Source organism: Cetorhinus maximus, chromosome 3 (genome assembly GCF_964194155.1).
Source record: "Cetorhinus maximus chromosome 3, sCetMax3.hap1.1, whole genome shotgun sequence".
Classification (NCBI taxonomy): domain Eukaryota; kingdom Metazoa; phylum Chordata; class Chondrichthyes; order Lamniformes; family Cetorhinidae; genus Cetorhinus; species Cetorhinus maximus.
Window position 1 is genome coordinate 80,240,435 of NC_135881.1, and position 10,361 is coordinate 80,250,795.

The window sequence follows — 10,361 nt, forward strand, 5'->3', positions numbered from 1 at the left end:
TAGCTTCGCTGGCTAGGGCAGCATTTATTGCCCACCCTTAGTTGCCCTTGAGAAGGTGGTGGTGAGCTGCCTTCTTGAACCGCTGCAGTCCATGTGGTGTAGGTACACCTACAGTGCTGTTAGGAAGGGAGTTCCAGGATTTTGGCCCAGTGACAGTGAAGGAACGGTGATATATTTTCAAGTCAGGATGGTGAACGACTTGGAGGGGAACTTCTAGGTGGTGGTGTTCCCATCTATCAGCTGTCCCTGTCCTTCTAGATGGTAGTGGTTGTGGGTTTGGAAGGTGCTGTCGAAGCAGCCTTGGTGAATTCCTGCAGTGCATCCTGGCGTGGTACACACTGCTGCTACTGTGCATCGGTGGTGGAGGGAATGAATGTTTGTAGATGTGGTGCCAATCAAATGGACTGCTTTGTCCTGGATGGTGTCCAGCTTCTTGAGTGTTGTGGGAGCTGCACTCATCCAGGCAATTGAGGAGTATTCCATCACACTCCTGACTTGTGCCTTATAGATATGAACATGCTTGGGGAGTCAGGAGGTGAGTTAATCGTCACACGATTCCTAGTCTCTGACCAGCTCTTTTAGCCACAGTATTTATATGGCCAGTCCAGTTCAGATTCTGATAAATGGTAACCCCCAGGATGTTGATAGTGGGGGATTCAGTGATGGTAATGCCATTGAACATCAAGGGGCAAGAGTTGGATTCTCTCTTGTTGGAGATGGTCATTGCCTGACCCTTGAGTGGCAGGAATGTTACTTGCCACTTGTCAGCCCAAGCCTGAATATTGTCCAGTCTTGCTGCATTTGGACATGGGCTGCTTCAGAAACTGAGGAGTCATGAATGGTGCTGAACATTGTGCAATCATCAGTGAAAAACCCCACTTTTGACCTTATGATGGAAGGAAGGTCATTGATGAAGCAGCTGAAGATGGTTGGGCCTAGGACATCACCCTGAGGAACTCCTGCAGTGATATCCTGGAGCTGAGATGACTGACACCCAACACCCACAACCATCTTCCTTTGTGGTAGATATGACTCCAACCAGTGGATAGCTTTCCCCCTGATTCCCATTTACTCCAGTTTTGCTAGGGATCCTTGACGCCACACAAGTTCAAATGCTGCCTTGATGTCAAGGGCAGTCACTCTAAGCTCACCTCAGGGGTTAAGTCCCATGTTTGAACCAAGACTGTAATGAGGTCAGGAGCTGAGTGACCCTGGCGGAACCCAAACTGAGCATCAGTGAGCAGGTTATTGCAATGCAAGTGCCGCTTGATAGCACTATTGATGACCCCTTCCATTACTTTACTGATGATTGAGAGTAGACATAGCCGGGTAGATGCCAGTGTTGTAGCTGTACTGGAACAGCTTGGCTAGGGGCGCATCAAGTTCTGGAGCACAAGTCTTCAGTACTATTGCTGGAATATTGTCAGGGCCCATAGCGTTTGCAGTATCCAGTGCCTTCAGCCGTTTCTTGATATCAAGTGGAGTGAATCGAATTGGCTGAAGACTGGCATCAATGATGCTGTGGACCTCCAGAGGAGGCTGAGATGGATCAACCACTCGACACTTCTGGCTGAAGATTGTTGTGAATGCTTCAGCCTTATCTTTTGTGCTGCTGTGCTGGGCCCCTCCATCATTGAGGATAGGGATATTTGTGGAGCCCTGAGGCGGTCTTTAGTGCAAGTGCCTCTCTTATGGCTCTCACTTTCTCTTCAACCAGGTGGAGGCCCTGTGAATCTACCTGGTGACCCAACTAGATTACCCCTCTCACTTAGAACATGGACTTTCCTTTTTTATAAGCACTCCAGCTCGCAAGAAACATTTTAAGACTTCTTCTAAGTTTGCCAAATGCTCTTTTTCAGTGAATCCTGTCACCAGTACATCATCTAAATAGACTACAACCTAGGCCAGTCCCTGCAGTAAGCTTTCCATTGTTCTCTGAAAGATGGCACAAGCTGAGGAGACACTGAAAGGCAATCGTGTGCAACCCTTTGTGGGTGTTACTTGTGACAAATTCCCAGGAGGCATTATCCAATTCTAGTTGTTGATAAGCATGACTCATGTCAAGCTTTGTGTACATTGTCCGTCCTGCCAGATTGGCATTCTGGTCTTCGAATTTTCGAGTGGAGTGCCTATCCAGCTTGGCTACTTTACGAACCGTCAGTTTGTAGTCCCCGCAAATTCGGACACTTTGGTTGGGTTTAAGGATGGGTCTATGGGTGCTGAGCAGGTTGCCTAGTTTCTCTAGCCTGTTTGGCTCAGTGTGGACTTTCTCTTGCAGGGCAATGACACCGGTCTCACCTTCATGAAGCATGAGGTTGCTTCTGGATCCGCATAAACAATGGCCTGTAGGCCCTGGATTTTCCCTAGTTCGCCCTTGAAGATGGTGGCCTACTTTCTAAATAGCTCCGATAGCCCACTTGCTCTCAACTGAAAAATTTCAGACCATTCTGTCTTAATCTCCTTTAACCAATTTCACCCCAGGAGGCTTGGCCCTTCACCTGCTCCACCATCGCGGGTATAGCTGTACCGATTGGCTTCCATAATGGACAGTTACTGTGCTTATGCCTTTTACTTGAATGTCTTCACCCATATATGTTTTTATCTTGGCGTCTGTTTCTTCTAAACTTTATTGATGTTCACCATTATTCAAATATCTCGAAGTATGTTCCCCAATTATTGTAGCGGAAGCTCCTGTGTCCACTTCCATTTTAACAGGTTTGCCATTTACTTTCATTGTGACAAATATTAGCTCTGTCTTTCCAACTTTCAGATTAAACAACGAGTAAATGTCAGCATTTGTTGTTTCAGGTTCTTCTACATTGTCAATTTCATTGGGCTTCTTCTTTTGTTTACAAGCATGCTTGAATCTTTCCTTGCACTGCCTCATCATATGTCCATTTCTTTGACAATAGTAGCATTGGATTCTTTTAAACTGCCAGTCGCTAAAAGACTGATTGTTTCGACCTCAATTAAAATTGTTCTTCGATCTCGCCGCTAAGTTATTTTTCTTTATTCTTCGGCTGTTTCCCGCTTCTCGGCAGAGTCTCACATTTTCGCGCCTCTTTCGGCTGAGGTTTCCAGCCCGATGTGGAGGACTGTGCCATTTTGTGCACCCTGTATTACTTTTGAATCTTTCACTGCACTTTCAATGCCCAGCGCTATCTCTAACACCTTCTTGAAATCCAAATTAAATTCAGACAATCATCTTTTCTGAATAGTATCCTCTTTCACACCACACACTAATCGATCTCTGAGCATGTCGTTCAGAGTCATACTGAACTCACAATGTTCTGTTAGCTGCTTCAAATTTGCCATTTAGCATGCAATTGCCTCATCCAGGGCTCCATTTCACAAATTAAACCTGAACTTCTGCATCGTGACTGAGGACTTGTGTTGAAAATGACCCTTCATGATGTCCACCAATTCATCGAAATTCTTCGAATCTGGGGCACTGGGTGCCATCAAACTTCGAATCAAACTGTAGGTTTTGCTCCCACAAGTACTCAAGAAGATCACTTGCCTCTTCTCTTCCCCCATAATCTCATTTGTTTGAAAAAAGAACATGAGGTGTTCCATCTATTGAGATCAATCGTCCGTGGCAGGTTCAAAAGGATTAATTCTCCCAAATTGTGGCATTTTGAGAGGGCATAACTTGTTCAATTCTAACAGAGCTTGCTACTTACAATCGTTAGGCAAGGTACAGTGCTGATTTCTTTCCAACTTAATTTCTCCTGTTCAATCTTGTTTTATCCTCATCACCAGTTTGTTGTAGGGTGACCGAATTGTGCTATTAATGATAGAGTTGATCTGCAGGCACTTCTTGTGTGGAAACAATAAGTTTATTTACAATATACTCAGCAGCAACTACACGTGTGCTTTCAACTCCAACTCTATCTCTGCACTGACTGCTGAGGGAGCACGCACTAATCTCCTGTTGGTTACTACAGGTCATGTGATCTTGCCTAACAAGTATTATTCTTAATGGTACAGTGCACACTAAATAAAACCATAATTATGACACAATGCATCGTGTTGTTTGGCACTACCACCGTACTAAATGGGATAGACTTCGAATAGATCTAGTAACTCAAGACTGGGCATCCATGAGGAGCTGTGGGCCCTGGGCAGCAGCAGAATTGGACTCAAACACAATCTGTAACCTCATGGCCCGGCATATCCCCCACTCTACCATTACCATCAAGCCAGGGGATCAACCCTGGTTCAATGAAGAGTGCAGGAGGGCATGCTAGGAGCAACACCAGACATACCTAAAAATGAGGTGTCAACCCAGTGAAACTATAACACAGAACTACTTGTGTGCCAAACAGCATAAGCAGCAAGGGGTAAACAGAGCTAAACGATCCCACAACCAATGGATCAGATCTAAGCTCTGCAGCCCTGCCACATCCAGTCGTGAACGGTGGTGAGCAATTAAACAACTCACACCACAAATACCCCCATCCTAAATGATCGGGGAACCCAGCACAAAAGTGTAAAAGATAAGGCTGAAGCATTTCAATAATCTTCAGCCAGAAGTGCCGAGTGGATGATCCATCTTGGCCTCCTCCGAAGGTCCCCAGCATCACAGATGCCATTCTCCAGCCAATTCGATTCACTCCACGTGATATCAAGAAACGGCTGAAGGCACTGGATACTGCAAAGGCTATGGACCCTGACAATATTCCGGCAATAGTGCTGAAGACTTGTGCTCCAGAACTTGCCACGCCCCTAGCCAAGCTGTTCCAGTGCAGCTACAACACTGGCATCTACCCAGCTATGTGGAAAATTGCCCAGGTATGTCCTGTACACAAAAAGCAGGATAAATCCAACCCGCCAATTACCGCCCTATCAGTCTACTCTCGATCATCAGTAAAGCAACGGAAGGGGTCATCAACAGTGCTATCATGGACAAAAGTGCTGAACTCCTGAGGTAAAGTGAGAGTGACGGCCCTTGAAGTCAAGACAGCATTTGACCAAGTGTGGCATCAAGGAGCCCTAGCAAAACTGGAGTAAATGGGAATCAGGGGGAAAACTCTCCACTGGTTGGACTCAAAGGAAGATAGTTGTGGTTGTTGGAGGTCAGTCATCTCAGCTCCAGGATATCACTGCAGGAGTTCCTCAGGGTAGTGTCTTTGGCCCAACCATCATCAGCTGCTTCATCAAGGACCTTCCTTTCACCATAAGGTCATAAGTGGGGATGTTCGTTGATGATTGCACAATGTTCAGCACCATTCGTGACTCCTCAGATTCTGAAGCAGTCCATGTCCAAATGCAGCAAGACCTGGACAATATACAGGCTTGGGCTGACAAGTGGAAAGTAACATTCACTCCACACAAGTGTCAGGCAATGACCATCTCCAATAAGAGAGAATCCAACCATTGCCCCTTGATGTTCAATGGCATTACCATCACTGAATCCCCCACTATTTAAGCCAGTACGTAGGAGGTCCTACAAGACAGGGGGCAGTCCTGGACTTAATTTTAGGGAATGAAGCCGGGCAAGTGGTAGAGGTATCAGTGGGGGAGCATTTTGCAGATAGCGATCATAACTCCGTTAGATTCAAGGTTGTTATGGAAAAGGACAAGGATAGGCCAGAAATCAGAGTTCTAAATTGGGGGAAGGCCAATTTTAACAATGTCAGATATGATTTGGCCAGAGTGGGAGCAGCTACTTTTAGGTAAATCTGCGGATAAAACAAAGCTTGGGAGTGTTGTGAACTGCATAGAGGATGATCTGCAACTTCAAAAGGACATAGACAGGTTGGTGGAGTGGGCAGTTAGGTGGCAGATGAAGTTCAATGTGGAGAAGTGTGAGGTGGTGCACTTTAGTAGGAAGGACATGGACAGACAATATAAAATAAGGGATGAAATTTTAAAGGGGTGCAGGAGCAGAACGACCTGGGTGTTTTTGTGCATAGATCATTGAAGGTGGCAGGCCAAGTAGCGAGAGCAGTTAATAAAGCATATAGTATCCTGGGCTTTATTAATAAGGGCAGAGAGCACAAGAGCAAGGATGTTATGCTGAATTTATATAAGACACATGTTAGGCCTCAGCTAGAATATTGTGTACAGTTCTGGGCACCATATTATAGGAAGGATGTGAACACATTGGAGAAAGTGGCCAGGTAGACCCTGGGTGCGGTTACACATTGACTACATTGGACCTTTCCTAGGAACAATGTTTCTGCTGATTGTCAATGCCCATTCAAAATGGTTGGACGTATATGATGTGAAGTCACCAATGTCGGGTGCTACAATTGAGAAACTACTTCAGAGTTTTGCCATTCATGGGATACCAGAAGTAATTGTTTCCTGCACGGCATTTACCAGTGCTGAGTTTTATCAGCCTCAACGATATCACTCATGTAAAAACTGCACCGTATCACCCTTCCACAAACAGACTGGCCATAAGGGCGGTTCAAACATTCAAGGCAGGCACGAAAAAGCTAACTGGTGATTCCTTAGCAACCAAGCCAGCATGCTGTCTTTTCCATTACAGGACTACCCCTCACACCAACGGGTGTCACACCTGCAGAGTTATGTTGAAACACCGTCTTAGGACAAGATTGAGCTTAATAATACAGAATTTAGTGGGGAAGGTGGAAAGGAGTCAGGGAAGCCAGAAAACTAGACATGACTAGCATAGCCACGAGAGGAAATTTACCGTGGGAGACGATATACGTGAGAAACTTCAGGGGAGGACCAAAGTGGTTGCTGGGTGAAATAAGTGCGGTGACTGGATCTCTATCTTACCACATGGAGGTGGAAGGCCGGATCATCTGTAAACATGGGGACCATTTAAAGAAGACAGAGACAAATCACCAAGATTTGGTTCCACCAGTGATCATGACCAGGTCTGTGTTTCCTGTTGAGGATACCCAACCCAGGACTGACATGAAAGACTGAACTTGTAAATTCCTTACCCAGTGTAAATATTATGTTGTCTTGAAAAATATGTACTTGTAAGTATAAAATATACAGCCGAGTTACAGGGGGAGGAATGTAATTATGGAGTAATTATACTTTATTTAGTGTGTAATGTACATTTAAGAATAATACTTGTTAGAAGTGTCTGCAGTTCAACTCTATTATTAATAGTGCAACTCGGCCAACCTACAACATGGGCATTGTTGTTAGAAACCAGGTGGAAACATGTTTTGTGGTGCTGAGATTTCTTCACTGGTATAAAATCAGCAAGAACATGGCAGGAGATCATGCTGAATGATCTGGTTGCACTGAAAGGTTGGAGGAATTCTCTCTGTTTATCTGTTCTGCCGCTTTGTACATTTACTACATTTCTTATATTGCAACAGTATTTCATTGGTTGTAAAGCACTTTGGGGTATCCTAAGGCCTTAAAGGGCACTAAATAAAAACAAGTCTTTATCTTTTTTTCTTAATTTTGAGAAATTCAACTCTGTCATCCGACTGGTAACAGAAAGCATGATTCAAGATCAGGATGGGGGTTGATAATTGAATTGGTAAGAGCTACGTGAGGGGAAGCGGACAGCATGTCATTCAAATATGACTCAATTTCCAATTACTTAAAGAGGGAAGGATGGAAAAGATGTATCTGGATGGACTAACCTGGCCAGTGGGAGAGGGGCAGTTCATGTCAACTTGTGTTGTGAGCTGTTGTATAATAGCCCCATTTTATGGTCAGCAGTGAACAAATGGTGGCTATTTTTTACATTTGCACTTGTCCATAGACTTTCAATGGGATTTTTTCACTGCAAGTTCCTGTCAGCCAATTATTTTCCCCTAAAGAGCATCTGGGACCTGTGTGAAGATGGCAATCAATTGTATATCTCCTTAGATAGCAGACCAGAGCAGAATCTGAACCAGGACGTGTCAGTTAGAATATTTAATTCAATATCAAATCAGGTAGAGAAAACAAAATAAAGCAATGGAAAAATTAGATAGATAAAAGAGACAAAAAAAATTTATCGCTAACCTTAGTTACATTCTGAAGGAATGATACTTCGCAATTGTTAAAGTTAATTTTCAATGCCATGAGAGCTTGTTTTGTAGCCTTTATGACTTAATGCAATGTTATAATGGTACTTGCATTGGAATGAACTTTCTTTCTGGTGAGTTTAATGCATATACATCAGCTTAGTGCAGCAACGTCACACTGTTCCATGCATTTCAATGGTGAGTCTTTGACACTGTTATCTTGCAGCTTCTGGAAGGGCAAGGCACCTTGGACAATAACTTCATGATTTACTCATTTAACTGTGCTTGCCCTGTCACTGGAATTTGTTGTCAAATTTACCTAATAATAACAATCTTAGCTTCACTGTTAGTTCTACCATAAAGTCCAACTCAATGTGCTTTATTCCTAGAGCCAGGAAGCTTTGATACTTCTCCCTGAAGGTTGAACCTCACCTTACTGAAGCTGGGCATCCATTATAGGATGGGATAGTTAGTGATTGAACTATTTTGATTTTAGTTCAATTTATTATCTTTACAACTTATGTATTGAAAAAAACTCAAAAACTTTAGTTACGGGTTACTTATATCATGTTTTATGATATTTTTCATTTCTGAAGATGCTGTAGAAACATCATAATGGTAGCTTTTATTTAAAAATTAGTTATCCTTAAATTTCTATTCTATTATGCTTTTGCTTTGATTTATAAATTAAATTGTAATTCATCTCACTGAAATTTTTGTGAAGAATCTTCTGTGCCCACTGGCGTTGGGTGTGCTTGGCGGCGTTAGCAGACAATATGGCAAGAAGGCCAGAAAACAGTTTCACAACGTCGTGAAAGCAGTTTGTGATTGTCCGCTTAGCCCATCGATGGCGGGCTCTGTTCTCTGCCATCGAATGTTGGGAACCTCATTGTAATACATCTGCATATCATCATAAGGCTAGCCCGCCGGAATCACCCCCTCACCTGCTGGGTCGTCCACCCACATTGGCATGATTGCACGCTGGTGCAGAACACATCTTGACAAGTGTGATGTGCCGAAGCGGGACTTATTGCCAGGTAAGCTCACATTGTGGACATCAGAGGAGCAGAAGATGCTGGAGCCCAACAGCAACGGCACGCTGAAAGAATGTCCACAGCTAGGTGGATTCTCATGGACATGGCTCCGCCGCGAAGTAGCCCACGGAAGGTGGAAAGTCACCGTTGAGGGTCTGCTCACAACTGATGATGGTTGAGGGGGTGGACAGGAAGGTCCAGCTGTGTATGGGCGAGGAAGATGTGCTGGGGGTGGGGTGGAGAGGAAGATCTAGGATCAACTGGGAGAGGAAGAGGTGTCAGGATGGGGTTAGATTGGGAGAGAGGGATTGAAGGTGTCAGGATGGGGTGAGGTTGAGGTGGGGCGATTGAAGGAATCAGGGTGGGAGGTTTGGATTGGGGAGAGAGTACGGAAGGAGGAAGGGGTAACGGGGCAAAGGCAGTAACTGGGGAGGTAGGTGTAAAGTGGGGGAGGTGCAAGGTGTAATGGAAGGAGTTTGGAGTGGGGAAGGGGTTCCCAGGGGGGAAGGGGTTCCAAGGGAGGAAGAAGTCTAGAGCAGGGGGTGTCCAGGTGAACGTGCAAGGGAGGGCTCTGATGAGTCCATGGCTGCCTCCTGGGGGAGTGAACTGAGGGTGGGTGTGGAAAGAGGGGATGGTGAAAATGACCGAGGGCAGTGTGAGGCGGTATGGTGGGAGGGTAAGAGCTCAATGGTAGCAGTAGAAGGGATGCCGAGGGTAATTGGTGGGGCCTCGAAGGAAGACACAGACTCTAGGGGTGCAAAGAAGGAGGTTGGGGAGGTGAATATGGATGGGGGGGGTAGGATTTTTGGGAAGGAAGAGAACTTGCAAGTTCACTTGGACATCCCCAAAGGAAAAGGGTTGTGGCTGGTAGGTCACGGAGGGGAAGTGGAAAGTGTTGCTGGGGGTCAACAGTGATGGGGAAAAGGAAATGGGTGACTGGGGAAGTGGAAAAGACAAGGGGAGTGCATTAAAAACTGAAACAAGACCAAACTGTCTAAATCAAAAGTGAAATGACAATCGTAGTGGGCGAGGTCAGGTGCTGCATCGGAGTGTGATCATTGGGTGGGTAGAGATGCAGATCAGCTCAGATGGACAACTGAAAGAGAACCTCAGCAGGCAGCACTGAAAATGCTCAGGGCAGCGAGATGAGTGTGATGTGTGAAGGATCCGCATGCTTGGGAGAGGTTGCACAAGGCTCTGAAAGGCCCTGCCACACACACATTTCTCCCCCCAGAATCATTTATTGGCCAGCTGCTCCCTCTGCAGTGACAGAGGATGAGGTTGAGGGCCTCACAGGCAAAGGGGACTCGGATAGAGAGGACAGCCTCTGTGATTCCTGAGTGGATGACCCAGGGGTGCCCAGCTGCCGCTC

At 45.3% G+C, this 10,361-nt stretch overlaps 1 long non-coding RNA gene across 1 annotated transcript in view; it reads left to right on the forward strand.

Annotated features, from left to right (window-relative positions):
- LOC144678750 (uncharacterized) overlaps nt 1–6,891 on the forward strand; it is a 109,910-nt gene extending 103,019 nt beyond the window's left edge. Inside the window, exon 3 of the long non-coding RNA XR_013576170.1 lies at nt 6,500–6,891. This is a non-coding gene — a long non-coding RNA (uncharacterized LOC144678750). The remainder of the gene's footprint in view (nt 1–6,499) is intronic.
- Nucleotides 6,892–10,361: the final 3,470 nt, after the last annotated feature.